At 32.1% G+C, this 18,982-nt stretch overlaps 1 long non-coding RNA gene across 2 annotated transcripts in view; it reads left to right on the forward strand.

Annotated features, from left to right (window-relative positions):
* Positions 1-18,005, forward strand: part of LOC143231802 (uncharacterized) — a 45,465-nt gene extending 27,460 nt beyond the window's left edge. Inside the window, exons 3-5 of one of the 2 annotated variants that reach the window (XR_013017193.1) lie at positions 8,910-9,033; positions 9,494-9,567; positions 13,764-18,005. This is a non-coding gene — a long non-coding RNA (uncharacterized LOC143231802). Of the gene's footprint in view, positions 1-8,776; positions 9,034-9,493; positions 9,568-13,763 lie in introns of those variants that run through there. The other variant, XR_013017194.1, reaches the window with a different exon arrangement.
* Positions 18,006-18,982: the final 977 nt, after the last annotated feature.

An 18,982-nucleotide genomic window follows, 5' to 3' on the forward strand; every position in this document is an offset into this window, starting at 1 on the left:
CTGAGCCAAAAAAATTCGTTACTTTGGAGGGTTAAAATGAAAATTCGGATTATATTTATTTATTTAAAAATGATAATTAATACAGTTTTTATTTCAGACCGTTGTTTAACTGACTTATTTAGTAATAAAGATGGTGTAAAAATTTTAAACATAAACGAATTAAATCGAGGCAATTGGGCGCACTTTTATTAATCTCATACAAGTTATTAATTAATATTTGTTAATTTCAGTCGAATAGTATTATTAATAATTTATTATATTATTTAATTATTAATTTTACTAGCTTCTGTATTTGTTCAATTTTTTTAATTGAATTAAAATTCATTCAGTACAAATTAATTTGTTTTTAACCAATCAAATAATAAAAAAACAATTTTCTTGTAATGGTCGTGATTTACGTTCTGTAATTAACGTAGATAGTTAATAACTCAAAAACAGTTCCAATTATGAGAATGTTTACGTTATAATTCGATTAAGACTTTTATATTTTACAAATAAAGTCTAATATATATATGTTTTCAATACTTCTGTGGTACAGCAGAAATAGCATACAACAGTGGTATTCCTGTACGCAGCTGTGGTTTGTCACCTTCCTTCCACGGTTGAAAGTAATATTTAAGATTTCCTGCCAACCTTTCACGTTGTTATAATAAAACAGCAAGACAACGATGCAGCAGGGTCGTAAATGTCTGTCAAAGAACCTACTGTTGACAGGATAGCAAACCAGTGGTTAAAACCCTCTTCTGCTGAAACATCTACACGAGTAGTCGAAATTGAGATGTCTTTACATCTCTTCATACTGTTTGAGATGTCTTTATATCTCTTCATACTGTTTGAGATGTCTTTACATCTCTTCATACTGTTTGAGATGTCTTTACATCTCTTCATACTGTTTGAGATGTCTTTACATCTCTTCATACTGTTTGATATGTCTTTACATCTCTTCATACTGTTTGATATGTCTTTACATCTCTTCATACTGTTTGAGATGTCTTTATATCTCTTCATACTGTTTGAGATGTCTTTATATCTCTTCATACTGTTTGAGATGTCTTTATATCTCTTCATACTGTTTGATATGTCTTTACATCTCTTCATACTGTTTGATATGTCTTTACATCTCTTCATACTGTTTGAGATGTCTTTACATCTCTTCATACTGTTTGATATGTCTTTATATCTCTTCATACTGTTTGATATGTCTTTACATCTCTTCATACTGTTTGATATGTCTTTACATCTCTTCATACTGTTTGATATGTCTTTACATCTCTTCATACTGTTTGATATGTCTTTACATCTCTTCATACTGTTTGATATGTCTTTACATCTCTTCATACTGTTTGATATGTCTTTACATCTCTTCATACTGTTTGATATGTCTTTACATCTCTTCATACTGTTTGAGATGTCTTTACATCTCTTCATACTGTTTGATATGTCTTTATATCTCTTCATACTGTTTGATATGTCTTTACATCTCTTCATACTGTTTGATATGTCTTTACATCTCTTCATACTGTTTGATATGTCTTTACATCTCTTCATACTGTTTGATATGTCTTTACATCTCTTCATACTGTTTGAGATGTCTTTATATCTCTTCATACTGTTTGAGATGTCTTTACATCTCTTCATACTGTTTGAGATGTCTTTATATCTCTTCATACTGTTTGAGATGTCTTTACATCTCTTCATACTGTTTGAGATGTCTTTACATCTCTTCATACTGTTTGAGATGTCTTTACATCTCTTCATACTGTTTGAGATGTCTTTACATCTCTTCATACTGTTTGATATGTCTTTACATCTCTTCATACTGTTTGAGATGTCTTTACATCTCTTCATACTGTTTGATATGTCTTTATATCTCTTCATACTGTTTGAGATGTCTTTACATCTCTTCATACTGTTTGAGATGTCTTTACATCTCTTCATACTGTTTGATATGTCTTTACATCTCTTCATACTGTTTGAGATGTCTTTACATCTCTTCATACTGTTTGAGATGTCTTTATATCTCTTCATACTGTTTGAGATGTCTTTACATCTCTTCATACTGTTTGAGATGTCTTTACATCTCTTCATACTGTTTGAGATGTCTTTACATCTCTTCATACTGTTTGAGATGTCTTTACATCTCTTCATACTGTTTGATATGTCTTTACATCTCTTCATACTGTTTGAGATGTCTTTATATCTCTTCATACTGTTTGAGATGTCTTTACATCTCTTCATACTGTTTGAGATGTCTTTACATCTCTTCATACTGTTTGAGATGTCTTTACATCTCTTCATACTGTTTGAGATGTCTTTACATCTCTTCATACTGTTTGATATGTCTTTACATCTCTTCATACTGTTTGATATGTCTTTACATCTCTTCATACTGTTTGAGATGTCTTTACATCTCTTCATACTGTTTGAGATGTCTTTACATCTCTTCATACTGTTTGAGATGTCTTTACATCTCTTCATACTGTTTGAGATGTCTTTACATCTCTTCATACTGTTTTTCTTTATCAGATGGGTTTAGAAACACGGAGTCCGGAGGAGTTGTTTTTTGACAGAAGAAAGTGTCGTCTCACGGGTTTGGATAAAAAGTGAACGTTTACAGATCAGTGATGAGATGGAATAATAATCTTTCTAACGTGTTTAAAATTTGTATATATCGTGAATGATAACATTTGGTGACGTTTTCACTAAAGTAATATTTGTGAAAAGGATTTAGGTTAGAATTACAACGTTTGTCCTTAAGGATTTATCGAATCACTAGAATGTTCAAGCTTAGCTCTCGAAGAAGTTCCTTCCAAAATTACCTTGAAAAAAATGACACTATAAATAGGAAACTGAGAAACATACGAATGGAGATAGTTTGTTGCTCGGTGTTCTTCAGAACGTGGCTGCTGTCAGTATTTAGTCGCAGTTTTTCTCAACAAGTATTTAAGTTTGAACTTGAGAAAAATTCGCCTTTGATCAAAATAAATTTAGTTAAATGGAAGAAAAATTTATTCAAAATTAACCCATTATTTCTGCTAGTTTTTTAAGGCAGTTGAAAACTTTTTAAAATTTTTTAGTTGAGGTTAAATTATCAATTATTTAAAGAGGTCACTATTAGCGTCGCATAAAAGATCTCAACAGGACGAAATCAGTACTTGTTACACTCATTCATACTAGACTTAAGATCGAACTTTCAATGTGAGAAAACTCACAATGGTTGTTACATAATGATGACAGAAAGGATTGAGTTAAGTTTGAGTAAACAAAAGTTTGTACGGGAGAAAATGTGTCTTTCCCATGATCTTCTTTTAGACGATTCCCTCCTTCCCGATTTCAACCAATCACCTTTCAGCTTATCGTTCCGACGTTCCGCCATTGCTGGGGTGGAAACAGCCGTGAAACATCTCAACCCTCACCAGGCCCCTCGCTATGGCTGACGTTAGTACGTCGTTTAAAGCTTTTATGACATCAGTTATGACTGGGTAATGTTCAGTAAATAGATTATTGGGCACTTTTAGCAGATTTAATACAAAAAGGACAAGAATATTCTTTAGTCTATTGAATGATACAATTTGTATGAAGGCCCATTTTCTGACAATGATGTTTGTTCGTCTGTTGGGGAAAGGTAGCTTTCACACCTCGGTTATAAGTTCTTCCTATGAACGCATGTGATGAAACCGTGGATGATCTGATAGTAGGATGCTATGCATCACTGGAACGAGCTGGTTGAAAGCACTCACGTGTAGTCTCTTGAGTGCGATGTGGGGTCTGTGTATGTTTCCAGAAATGTCCTGATATAGAAGGAAGAGTTTTGAATAAGACGAACATTCTGTTAATCTAAACAAGAGCATTAGCTCATTCTTGATACCGAACGTTTCGCTAGTTTGGTTTTTTTTTTTTTAATATAAGAATTATAAATAAATAAAACAAATAAGTAAGTAACTCTTGCGGTTGTAATTACCCTTGAACTTGTTGAGTGAAAGAAGCCAATTTCAGTGTGTAACATTCCCAAAACGATTCAAAGGTATCAAGATATATTTTATTGAAAAAACCAAATGATTCTATAGCAGAATGTAAAATAATAAATGAGATTTCACTTAGTATTTGTATTTGAATATCAAACACATGAGACCAACGTATTTGAAATAGTTTTATTACTTTACGTATAATATACATTGAAGCTTTTTTCTATATGAGTAACATTAATTATTTTAATTAATTATATATATTACCTGTTTGTAATTACTTCAGAAAATTAAGCGTAATCCATATAAATCGTACTATATAACTAACTATTTTACAAAATGAAGTCGAAACTTAATATGTATGTATTTAATACAGAAACGTTTTGGAGTTTTTATAAAACGTCATCTGGTCAGGGGAAGCATGTTGTTTATATGTAAATTGATTTGTTATTAAGCATTATAGAATAATAATAGTATTTAAAGTTAAGGCTGTGTGTAATACTGGTATACTCAAGTCATAGCTTACAAACAATATTCCAGTAGTTTATGCCATGAAGAAAACGTTATTCCGTGATACGGTGTTATGTACGTTAATTTTACTAGACAATGTATATGGTGATAAATTATGTAGGTAATTCTACACTCCAAAAATTTAAAAATAAAAAACTGAAAACGAGGATGGAAAATATATGTGATAAAACGACGTTTGACTACCGTTAACATGACGTCATCATATACGTCACACAGCTACACACAACATATAAATATATTAATTGGTGATGTCATGAACATAACCTTGACTTTAGAACAGATATAAATCCAGTTCTTGCGTTATATTTATTATAAATTTCTATTTCTTTGTTTTACGTTTATTCATTATAAGGTCTCGACAAGTAATTTTATTTTTACTGCAATGTTCGGTATCTAAGAAATGTTGGTTGACATGTAACGGAGCGTCTTCAACGTTCCGATATTCTAGTACATAAATCCATACTAGTGTCCCCTGTATAGGGATTATTACAATCCGTGCATTTTATAGTGTAAACCACATTGGAGAAACAAGTAGAAAAATGGAAACCAAATTCAAAGAACACAAAAAGTCACCTACACATGTTTTCGAACACCGCAAATCAAATAAACACAACATAACCATAAAAATACCCAAATACTAAATAAAGAAACAAACATAAACAAACACAAAATTAAAGAAGCCTTACTTATAAAACAACTCAAGCCCAAAGTGAACCAATACAAAGGAACACCTTTATACCTATATTGATAGATATAATCAAACATCTAAGCACACTCTCTATATTCCTACACAAAATTACAAAGAAAAAACCCTTTCTTTCCTTGTGAACCTGACAATGACCAAAGAAGGTCAAAACGTTGTTTGCTCCTCTATATAGTGCTTTCTCTACCCATACCAGCCGTTTTTAAATATATAATTTTCTCTACAAGTGGGTTTTCTCGTCATCACGTAATTGGTTTAATTCTATTTTTTATAACTGTATTCAACATTTTTCCTGATAAAAAACAATGACTTATAATCGGAAGTTTACGCACCCTTTCTATTTAACTATGTTTGACAAGCCAGGAATTACACAATAAATCAAATATTCTAAATAATTTTTCTACTTTCTGTTAACCTACCAATTATTAAGTATCTTCTAACCACACTAATATGATAAACATCCATTTCCACCAATACATTTTAGAGATAATGTTCTCTCTCTCTCTCTCTTTCTAAACTGCTATTGGTTTTTACTGTAGCCAATAAAACATTTGTAATCCCTATTTTTCAAACCTGTGATGAACTAACAACCAATTGAAGTAAAGATCAGTATGCGTTTTGTTTCTAAGTATTCTTGTTTTAAAAGCATTGTTAACTATCAGCTTTTAACCATGATGTTAAAATAAAACTAATTATCCTCTATTTTCATTCTCAGAGTTGATTTAATATTAGAATGTAATAATTTTAAAAATACTTAAAAACTAGTCAACCGTTTCTGATAGTTTGTTTGAATTTCGTGCAAAACTACACAAGGCTATCTGCGCTAGCCGTCCCTAATTTAGCAGTGTAAGGATAGAGGGAAGGCACCTAATCATTACCACCCACTGCCAACTCTTTGGTTACTCTTTTACCAACGAATAGTCGGGTTGACCGTCACATTATAACGTCCCCACGGCTGAAAGAGTGAACATGGTTGGTGAGACGAGGATTCGAACCCGCGATTCTCAGATTACGAGTCGAACTCTTTAACCCATCAGGCCATGCCGGGCCAGTAGTTAATAGGCAAATATTGTTTGTGTGTATTGGTCAACCCATAACCATAAACGTTTTTGTCTAAAAAAAATATAAAGAGAATCGTTTATTAAATATCCATTCTTTGAATCAAGTAATAAAAAAAGTTACGTTTATTTTCTCTATTTCTAGTTGTTAGTTGGTTCAGTTATTTTTCGCTGTTTTCAGTCGACTTGTTAGTTAAGAGCTTAATCATGTAAATATCCTCTCATTTTACCAAAATATTTACAGTAATTCATCGTCACAACTGAGCTATCTTCGTCAGCTTTTCTTATTACCAGATTATTGTCTTTGGTAATCGTTTAAAGGAGTTTAGGTCAGTTTTTTTATGTTAGGCTTAATACATGTAGCTCTCTCGGTTTGTAGTCTTTTTATTTTATAGAACAAAAATCACTGAGAACGTTACATAAATACACAGCTTTGCCTCTCATGTAATGTAAACATAGTTTTTCTCTGTAACAAAATGATTCCGTAGTGTTACCAAATTGGACATCTTGTCGTTTTTCATCACTTCGTGTCAAGTATTTTTCTTGTAAAGTAGTCCAATCCAATCTTTATATCCAACAAAGATGCTCCTTCTGGGAAAATGGGAAACTTTAAGATAAATTGTGAACAACCAGGATTTAGAACTCATAATCAGACACAATTATAACACTTTTATCTCTCTCCTTTCTCGTGTTCCAACTCTTCTCTAACGTGTTAGAGCTGTTTTTGAATAACGAAGATCCTCAGGACTAGTCAGTCCTGACAAAGTCCTTCTGAGCACTAGTGTCTTATTATACAAATAAATTCCTTCTTGACAGATAATTCGTAGATGTTTCCTGAGTGATTAAAACAAGTACAGTTAAGGCAGAAGGTGATTTAAAGTGTGTAATGTATGGAGTGTGATAATCTCTATATTGGGGAGATTGGTAGGAATACAAGTACTAGAATATAATCTCTATATTGGGGAGATTGGTAGGAATACAAGTACTAGAATATAATCTCCATATTGGGGAGATTGGTAGGAATACAAGTACTAGAATATAATCTCTATATTGGGGAGATTGGTAGGAATACAAGTACTAGAATATAATCTCTATATTGGGGAGATTGGTAGGAATACAAGTACTAGAATATAATCTCTATATTGGGAGATTGGTAGGAATACAAGTACTAGAATATAATCTCTATATTGGGGAGATTGGTAGGAATACAAGTACTAGAATATAATCTCTATATTGGGGAGATTGGTAGGAATACAAGTACTAGAATATAATCTCTATATTGGGGAGATTGGTAGGAATACAAGTACTAGAATATAATCTCTATATTGGGGAGATTGGTAGGAATACAAGTACTAGAATATAATCTCCATATTGGGGAGATTGGTAGGAATACAAGTACTAGAATAGAGAACACGCTCCATCACATGTCTACCCACATTTTAAATATACAGAACATAGACGTGAAAATAAGACTATTAAAACTACTTGATGAAACCCTAATGTTAATAAACCTAAAATAAAAGAATTAATTAAGGAACACAAATCTATGAGAAATAAAACGTAACGAGTGGGTTTATATTTACACTAAGGTTAGATATTGTGTGCGTGACGTCACCACTGTGTGTATTTTCCAGTTGTATAAAACACATGATGAAGTCACCACTGTGTGTATTTAGTTGTATAAAACACATGATGAAGTCACCACTGTGTGTATTTAGTTGTATAAAACACATGATGAAGTCACCACTGTGTGTATTTAGTTGTATAAAACACATGATGAAGTCACCACTGTGTGTATTTAGTTGTATAAAACACATGACGACTTCACCACTGTGTGTATTTAGTTGTATAAAACACATGACGAACTCACCACTGTGTGTATTTAGTTGTATAAAACACATGATGAAGTCACCACTGTGTGTATTTAGTTATATAAAACACATGATGAAGTCACCACTGTGTGTATTTAATATGTGTTTTCCAGTTGTATAAAACACATGATGACGTCATCATTGGGTGTATTTAATATGTTGTGTCCACTTGTGTAAAATACCTGTAGACGTCGCTTCGAGGTGTAATTAATATGTTGTGCCCTATCTACAAAGTTTCATCATGTTGTGTCCAATTGTGTAAACAACCTAAAAGTCTCATTTTAACATTGGCTAATTATCGTTTTATTGGAATTTTTTATTTAAAGTTATACATACATATTTATCAAGCATTTTGTTTATGTATTCACAGTCTTACAGGCTAAGTCATAAACAAAATAAATCGAAAACTAGGTTATTAGGTTACTTTTAATAACACTTTGAAATCCAGAGTTATTTCATATAGTATTCGATTTGATTCAGAAACCATCTAGTTGTAACCAATGAATAGGTTACAGAGTCAGACTCGTGTGGTTTTGCTTTATCCTGGAACCAGGGCTCACAAGGAGGAACGAGAGTGAAATATATAAATTGAAATCAAAAATAATAACTGGGGAATTGGGTGATCACAAACAAAACCTAAACCAAATGTGAAACTGCTCAGCAGTGACTCAGCTCAGTAGTATATTAAACAAGTGCTTAAGTAACCATGTATAGCGTCTTGGGGTTCTGCCAGACACGTGCAAGAATCATGTAGCTCTGTTTTATTTTTGTCTCATTCCAGGGTTCTCACTGACGATGCTGATATTTGACACTAGAAGATGGATGGTTTCAAGATAGATGACTCGAAGTCAAAACTCGACTCGACTTGCAGATGTTTCGTTGAGAAAAGAAAAAAAAATACGAAGGTGAAGATGACATGAGACAAAACGATGGTGTTGTATGTTTTTAGATAAACCCTAACCGATGAAAAACGATTGTGATTCTTATGTCTTGAAGTCTTTTTGAATTATGAAGAACCATCGGTAAAAAACAAACAGCTGTCGAGTTTCTTATGATATAACCTTAGCTTTAACAGCTTTAAATTTTGAATACCTCACAAGTGTTTTTTTTTTTTTTTTTATATAAATTTCCTACATAGCTACACGAGGACTGTTTGCGCTAACCGTCCATAATTTAGTAGTGAGAGACTGGTTTGTGTTTCAGTGGAACGCTCCTAAAGAACCGAAACGTTGAGTAGCCATTTAAAAAATATAACAAATTTTGTGTTATATTATCGTTTATTTCTAGTATTGATATCTCATTTATATACCACTGTACGCTACAGAAGTTGAATAATGGCGTTTATCATTTTCTTGTTCTTTTCAGATTGTTCAAGAAACACTGCCGGATTACAATGATCTAAATAATAATAGGATTGTACGTATCACCTTACACTTATTGTAAGTTAAGTTTTATTGTATTTCATAAAATATTCATCATTGTTTCTTATTGTTACTTTCAGTCATTATAATGCCAACAAAAATAATCCATAAACAAAAAAAAATATCTTAATTAATTTTCTTGTTAGATATACGTGTCAGGGGATATATTAGACTCATGTTAGATATGCGTGTCAGGAGATATATCAGACTTAAAGAATTTAGTATTAAACTACTAGAATTTAAGGATATATATATATAATATTAGTTAATAGTATATTAACAGAATTTAAGGATATATATATAATATTAGTTAATAGTATATTAACAGAATTTAAGGATATATATATAATATTAGTTAATAGTATATTAACAGAATTTAAGGATATATATATAATGTTAGTTAATAGTATATTAACAGAATTTAAGGATATATATATAATATTATTTAATAGTATATTACTTTAAGGCATCCTAATATTCAATTCAAAATATTTCCAATAATTCCATTTTGAAATCGATTCACGCTACACTATATAATTCAAAAACACCATAAAGACAGCTAAAACTGACAGATGAATCGCCGTAAATAAATAAAGTGACCCAGTATGCGAACGTGTTATTCATGTGACATTCTAGTCCACGTATTCTGAACACATTCTATTACGGTGACGTCTTCTAACTCAGTGTTTGTCGTGCGTTATGTTCAAAAATGGCATTTCGGAACCTTGCTTCCTGTATTTAACTAGCTAACTTTGGATATCTGTAGACGTTTGTCTTATAATTCTTATGAACTTGCCAAAACACTCCATATGATTGGCATTTCTGAAGGATATTTATTTCAAATCATACCCGATTTTGAAACTTTTAAGAGTTTTTCCCGTGGAACATTGATAATGTCAAATTAATTAATAGCTGATAGTGGGTTGTCAGATATGTTTTGTTTTTAAATATGAGAGTAAGTTTAACGTTTCGAATACAGTAATAATAGAGAAATATAGAAACATTAGTGATTCTAGTCCTGTGAGGGCCTTAATAAGTTCTACACGTGGTTAAGTCAAACTGATAACGTCTTTCCCGTTTGTTTGTTTTGTTAAATGCTGCAGCTAGCCGCGTGCTTGTAATATATACGTGTTTTATGTTGTAATAAATTGGTTTCTTCAGTTGGTTGACTTTTGTTCTTGTTTATACGCTTTAGTGCAGAGTGTACATTGTTAACAAAGATAATATCGTGAAGATAATAAAGTTTCCACTTTGTTATTATCATTAATCAAATAAAATCGTATTGTCGTATTAGCTGAATAGCTCGAGTTAATCTAATCTAATCTAAAGAAGCTCATAAATGTTATTGATTAGTCTACATTTGACGCCCTCTGTTGGTAAACTCAATGGTTGCTTCGGTATGTCGTGACATCCTTTTTCAACCGAAGTAATCAATATTAAAAAAATCTTAATTTATTTAAATATTCACTTCTTTTGCTTGTTAGATATCACATTTTCGTGCTGAATTTCGATTTCCCGTAATTATATATATATACTGATTGAATATATTACTTACCATACCAAATAAGGAGATTGTTTTTTACATAGTTCAAAACTGCATTACAAAACATTGAAAATTACAGGATCGATGAGGGTCAGATTGCAGATTTTAAGGTCGCGGGTTTGCGTCCCGTTGTTACGAACGAAAAATCGCCTTTACCATTTATCCCCAAAGTATCTTAAACGTAAAAATCAGGGTTGTCACTGCACATGTAGCCTAATGTTTGTGTCTCCAGTGTTTGAATTATAGATCAAAATAAACATTCTTAAAGTAACACATCGACGTTACGTACGAAGTTATGACAACTTTTACTTCGTCGTTGCTTATTCTTTTCATAACTGTCATGTTTCTCTTTTTCTTTATATTAAATACATAGAATTAATTTTTTCCAAAATAATAATAATGAAACCCGAAAAAAATATAAAGTTTTGTTTGTTTATCTTTGAATTTCGCACAAAGCTACACGAGGGCTATCTGCACTAACCGTCCCTAATTTAGCAGTGTAAGACTAGAGGGAAGACAGCTAGTCATCACCACCCACCGTCAACTCTTGGGCTACTCTTTTACCAACGAATAGTGGGATTGACCGTAACTATATAACGCCCCCACAGCCGAAAGGGAGAGCATGTTTGATGTGACGGGGATTCGAAACCTCGGATTACGAGTTGTTTTTGCCAGTTTAAACTAAAACATTTTTAAATATAGATCTTAACTATAATAAGAGTTATTTATGATTTTTTATAGCATAGTATGTTATCTAAGACCATTTACAACCTGAATGAAAAATAACTAAGATAACTAATAAGTCTTACTACACACAAATCCTACAATAATAATTAATCAGAGTTACAATTACAATTGAACAAATAAGGTTGTGCTGTTAATCCCTACCGTGAAAAAGAATCTAATGTACAAGAATTTGAGTGAAATTTGTAATAATTAAGATTCATGTGTTTAATTTTGTTCACATCACAACTAGTGTTCATCACGAGAATTATGACGTATAAATATATAGCGCTTAGACCACAACTAGTGTTCATCACGAGAATTATGATGTATAAATATATAGCGCTTAGACCACAACTAGTGTTCATCACGAGAATTATGACGTATAAATATATAGCGCTTAGACCACAACTAGTGTTCATCACGAGAATTATGATGTATAAATATATAGCGCTTAGACCACAACTAGTGTTCATCACGAGAATTATGATGTATAAATATATAGCGCTTAGACCACAACTAGCGCTCATCACGAGAATTATGATGTATAAATATATAGCGCTTAGACCACAACTAGTGTTCATCACGAGAATTATGATGTATAAATATATAGCGCTTAGACCACAACTAGCGCTCATCACGAGAATTATGATGTATAAATATATAGCGCTTAGACCACAACTAGTGTTCATCACGAGAATTATGATGTATAAATATATAGCGCTTAGACCACAACTAGTGTTCATCACGAGAATTATGATGTATAAATATATAGCGCTTAGACCACAACTAGTGTTCATCACGAGAATTATGATGTATAAATATATAGCGCTTAGACCACAACTAGTGTTCATCACGAGAATTATGATGTATAAATATATAGCGTTTAGACCACAACTAGTGTTCATCACGAGAATTATGACGTATAAATATTTAGCGCTTAGACCACAACTAGTGTTCATCACGAGAATTATGATGTATAAATATATAGCGCTTAGACCATAACTAGTGTTCATAACGAGAATTATGACGTATAAATATATAGCGCTTAGACCTCAACTAGTGTTCATCACAAGAATTATGATGTATAAATATATAGCGCTTAGACCACAACTAGTGTTCATCACGAGAATTATGATGTATAAATATATAGCGCTTAGACCACCCCTACGTGGGACACGGCATAGCCGAGTGGTTAAGATACTCGACTCATAATCTACGAGTCGCGGGTTCAAATCCCCGTCGCATTAAACATACTCGCCATGTTACGGTCAGTCCCACTATTCATTGGTAAAAGAGTAGCCCAAGAGTTGGCGGTGGGTGGTGATGACTAGTTGCCTTCCCTCTAGCATTACCCTGCTAAATTAGGGACAGGTAGTGTTCGTGTAGCTTTGCAAGAAATTCAAAAACATAGCTTCACACTTTGGTCTCACTTATGAATAGTGTTAGTTTTTCTTTACGGTTTAACTTCATTCGGGCACTTTATTAATGTTGAAAACAGAAGTGACCTTCTTATTTAAATATTTCTGCTTTAAACGTAATTCGAACCATTGGAAAATGTGTTTACATAATTGACATCTGTATACAAATATATTTCACAAGTTGCTTCGAAGATACCGATTTAAAAATAAACCTAAATACTCGAATCTTTGCATACTTGTACTTTATCCAGAATATTTCTTTTAGTTTAATATAGAAATTTAAAAGTATATAAATCACGACCCATATTATATCCTCAAATTAAATGAAGTTGTATTAATTAGCGGCACAAAGTTTTCTATTTTGTGTTCATTTCGATCAAAGAACCATTTTTTACGCCATTTCATCCACTAACTTTGCAATTCTAGGAGACCTGATTGAACATATTTAAATGTATAATATGATATACGAGACCTGATTTATTTGAATATTAATTCTCGTTACTAAGATGAATTATCTTTTCTTTCAGGACAGAGCAACGTGCCAAGTGTACGAAGATAAAGATGTTTGGGCCATTTTCGTTAACATGAAGATGTATACAACTTGTTACTATTTCGCCTAATGATTGACGTTGTATTTCTATTACGTACTTTTGTATTTCCCGTGTTTGAAATACATGTTTACCTTAAAAGACAAAGAAGAGACTTCCTACTTAGCGGACTTGTCTTTCGGCTCATTGTTTGAAAAAGGAATTGGTTTATCATCCATAGTGACGCAATCACTTTGATCTGGCAATGACCGGCCTTTTGTCCGAGTTTCCCTCCCTGCTTTAGAGTGACAACTGAAGTAAGTCGTCAAGGCAACAAGGCCCTAAACTTTTATTGTCGTCTTGGGTGTGGCTTGAGTTCCGTACGTTCGAATGCAGAAAGATGGTAGAGATAACGCCCTCTTAAAAACGACCATTTAGAAGCAAATGGAGATTCGAAATTAGGAAGAATCTGGTTGCTGAGTATTCATCCTGAATTCACACCAGTTTTGTTAAAATGTTTTTTTAAACAAAATGTTGAAATACCGACTCATGTTTTGATTTTAAAACACATTAAGTTCCTAGTACGTAGACAGCGACATGTATATATAATATTCTATTTTGATAACTGCCTTTGTAAACCTTATGTCGAATGGAATGGGAAATTAGTGTTAGTCTTTTTCTTGTATTTCGACAGAGCATATCTTAGCACACCAAGGACACGTTATTTTTCGCAAAATCGTAAGTAATTATGTTTTTAAGGTTTAATATAGAAGCACTTTTAGACACTTGATGACCAAAGAAAGACGTATATTGATTCCAGAGTTCTATCTAAAAGTTCCATTCGAAGAATAAGAATAATATTAAATTAGAAATAAACTGAATCATTTCTATTAGCTATATATATATATATATATCCTACTGTACAGACAAAAATATCGCTTCTACATGTATCTGAAGCTGTAAACACTAAACTGTAGAGGAAGTGTTTGCCTACCAACCACAACTTTACGTGTATGCTTACAGCTGTAATCCGTATACATAACTGTGAATTACAGCTGTAATCCGTATACATAACTGTGAAATACTAACTACTACGTCATTCTTTAAAATTCCTACTTGAATCTTAGCTTCAGTAGAGATTGAGAAAAATAGATACGAACCATTAATTTGGTATCATATTAATCACAAATGTAAATATCATTTATGGGTTTGTGACCTAAAATTTAGATTTTCATGGTGAGTGTGTTTTTAGTTGAACAAACTTCCTTCATTATTTAGCATGTTTTTAGTTGAACAAACTTTCCCTTCATTACTTAGCATGTTTTTAGTTGAACAAATTTTCCCTTCGTTATTTAGTATGTTTTTAGTTGAACAAACTTTCCCTTCATTAATTAGCATGTTTTTAGTTGAACAAACTTTCCCTTCATTATTTAGCATGTTTTTAGTTGAACAAATTTTCCCTTCGTTATTTAGTATGTTTTTAGTTGAACAAACTTTCCCTTCATTAATTAGCATGTTTTTAGTTGAACAAACTTTCCCTTCATTATTTAGCATGTTTTTAGTTGAACAAACTTTCCCTTCATTATTTAGCATGTTTTTAGTTGAACAAACTTTCCCTTCATTATTTAGCATGTTTTTAGTTGAACAAATTTTCCCTTCGTTATTTAGTATGTTTTTAGTTGAACAAACTTTCCCTTCATTAATTAGCATGTTTTTAGTTGAACAAATTTTCCCTTCGTTATTTAGTATGTTTTTAGTTGAACAAACTTTCCCTTCATTAATTAGCATCTTTTTAGTTGAACAAACTTTCCCTTCATTAATTAGCATGTTTTTAGTTGAACAAATTTTCCCTTCATTATTTAGCATGTTTTTAGTTGAACAAATTTTCCCTTCGTTATTTAGTATGTTTTAGTTGAACAAACTTTCCCTTCATTAATTAGCATGTTTTAGTTGAACAAACTTTCCTTCATTATTTAGCATGTTTTAGTTGAACAAACTTTCCCTTCATTACTTAGCATGTTTTTAGTTGAACAAACTTTCCCTTCATTATTTAGTATGTTTTTAGTTGAACAAACTTTCCCTTCATTACTTAGCATGTTTTTAGCTGAACAAACTTCCCTTCATTATTTAGTATGTTTTTAGTTGAACAAACTTCCCTTCATTATTTGGCATGTTTTTAGTTGAACAAACTTCCCTTCATTATTTGGCATGTTTTTAGTTGAACAAACTTTCCCTTCATTATTTAGTATGTTTTAGTTGAACAAACTTCCCTTCATTATTTGGCATGTTTTTAGCTGAACAAATTATCCCTTCTTGATTCAGTTTGTTTTTAATAGAACAAACTGTCCCTTCTTGTTTTAGTGTGTATTAGTATGTTTTTAGCTGAACAAGCAAAGCTGTCCCTTCTTGTTTTAGCGTGTTCTTTGATGTGTTTTTCTTTTCTTTTGACTTAAGTTTTAAAAGGCACGTTTACTTAGCGAACAATTCGTAGGTTTCTAAAAAACAACCTGAAAGGTAATTGGTAAGCATCCTTTCAGTAAGAGATATTCATACGTTAGTAAATACAAGTATCTTATTAATACATATACTAATGTGATTTTATAGTTATAAGTGTTAAACTATTTTGCAGTTAACTTCGTGAAACTAAAAGTTGACTATAGAGCAGTGTACACGAAGCCTTGAACCAAGAAAAGTGTATTACTGGGTTCTCTTTGATCGGATCAGTTCCGTACACACAAGAACCTATAGAATGTAACTTCTTTTATAAGTCTTACTGCTAATATTTCCCAGTTCTCTTACCTTAGTCTAAAAAATCAAGAATTTCAATAAAACGATGGGGAATATTGTAATGGAAACGTATACGGCCATCTTTATTAACTACTGAGTGACTTGAAACGTAAATTAAAACGAGTCAGAGACACCTGTGTTTTAAATTTAAGTCGATGCGCTTTGAATTAGAAGAATACGGGCTAAGTTTCTAATAACGCTGAGAAAAATCGATAACCAGGGTCGTGGACATATGTAATCCCCGGCAAGGAAAGTGGATTAGTGCGTGCAGGGTTGCCCATAGATTCTTGGCCTCCGCCAACTGCGTCATGATGTATCCTTGTTCACGAGGTGCACCTCTATCCTTGCAAGATTTATATCAATGGTTAAATTATGGCCGCTCTCCAAAACACCCAGAACACATAACACTCTGCTTAACGTATTTCACTAGTGCCACTGGAACGTGGCAGCGACACAATTGAAGGTTATACCATCGGCGGGGTTTTGAAATTGCAGTCTGTATTTGTATAAGGAATTGTATAGAGAAATGCTTGGAAGCACAACGAATTTACTATAGCATTGCGATGTACGAACAGACAGTACGTCAGGAACTGGGTGAGAGAAAATATGACAATATGGTTTTTACATAGGGAGGTAGAAGTTACATAAACTGAAAACGTCTGTGAGTAAATTTGCATTTAAAAAAAAATGTATTCGGGTATTATAGGGCAGTGTGCTGTATTTTGTACAAGCCTTTAAGTGGAAAAGTCTACTGTGGTAAGGAGAGGTGGTCAGACATTTGGTGATGTTTTATGTAAATAAATATAGGAAAAGATCTGAGGCTCTGCACCTCTCCGTCACAAGTTAGCACAAAACAAATAATTTCCAGTGAAATAAAATCGATAAATTTCTTATCTGAGTTTTTCAAATAAGCGTTTAGTTTTCCCATATCGAGAGTAAGTACCACATGAAATACAAATAAATGTAATTTTAACCTATATATTACTCTTCAATTGTATATTGTTTTTTTTACAATCAGTTGTAACAACACAGTCTATTTTAATTGTTTAAGTAGCGTAAAAACACACACACACAAAACTTTTTAGATTATATTAATTTAATTTTCAAAACAACTGCATTTAAGATGCTTAGAATATTTGGTTCCAAGAGAAAATGTTCACGACTTGTTATAACGGTAATACCAAACATACAAACATAAGTGATATGTTTCTGTGAGTAATAGAGTATGCCCATGTAATGTTTTGTTCATCTTCTACAATACGGTATGTATTATTGTTTGTCTGAATAATACAGATATATTATGATAGTTGGTTTCTCATCACTCGACATATAGTGTGTTAATATTTATATTGTGTAGTCGTTTTAAGAGCTTTCTACATCAGTTTCAATGAAGCAACAACTGCCATGTTATTTTGTATTTTATCTCTAAGTAAATATCTTACCCTGATTAAAAAATACGTATTGTTTGTTTGATTACTGTCAGAACCAACTGACCTGATTTCACAACTTAATATCTTGTATAAGTCCATACTGGAATGAACCTTAAGGTATATACAACAAGTTATTCTTGTTTTTTCATACTATCAAAGAAGACAGTTTTTTTTACGGTTTTTTGGTCCTACTGTTTTAAAATTAGCTTAATGTAAGCACTTGGAAAATCTCCATATTCATAAGTTCCAATGAGTTTTGTACCAGTGCCATTAAAAACAAACAAACTTAAAACAACATCTCAGTTTAAAAGAATGGCTTATTAGTGAAACAATGAGATGTAATGAATTGTATTTAAATTTACATTTGAATTTCATGAGTGAACACATCTTAATGAATCATTTTTCTAATCACTGACACGTGCTGCATTTGAATATTTTAAATGGACATAAAACTTAAGTTTCTGAAGTCAGAACTGATGGGATTTAACTAATCTATCGTTAAGACTGATACGCGCGAAAACCGCTAGAAAAATTCGCATAACGTTCGTTTTTACTGTGATAACGATTTTGAGATTTGTGAATAATCCTGCTTTGAAGGTGTGTCGTACGGTTGATCATCATTAGGAAGAGAAAACACAACTAGATTTATAATCCAATTTCTAAAGGTAAAATTAGATCGCTTGTGACAATGAAGGGTATTAAGTCTTTCAAGGGGTGGAAAACCCATGACTTATGGATATAATACGGATAATCTTATACAATATACTTACACTGACAATATATCACAGCGAAGTGTCAGGAGTCCAGTTATAATTCCTCTAATAGCAAAAGTCAGCATATATATAATTAGTGAATCTTTATAAGATGCCGATACATGGAAAATGTGTTTTCGAAAGTGTACTCTACATGTAAATACATTTAATAAAGTAACAAGAAACTGTACGGTACATGCAAGTACATTTAATAAAGTAACAAGAAATTGTACTGTACATGTAAATACAT

This window comes from Tachypleus tridentatus, chromosome 11 (genome assembly GCF_004210375.1).
Source record: "Tachypleus tridentatus isolate NWPU-2018 chromosome 11, ASM421037v1, whole genome shotgun sequence".
Classification (NCBI taxonomy): domain Eukaryota; kingdom Metazoa; phylum Arthropoda; class Merostomata; order Xiphosura; family Limulidae; genus Tachypleus; species Tachypleus tridentatus.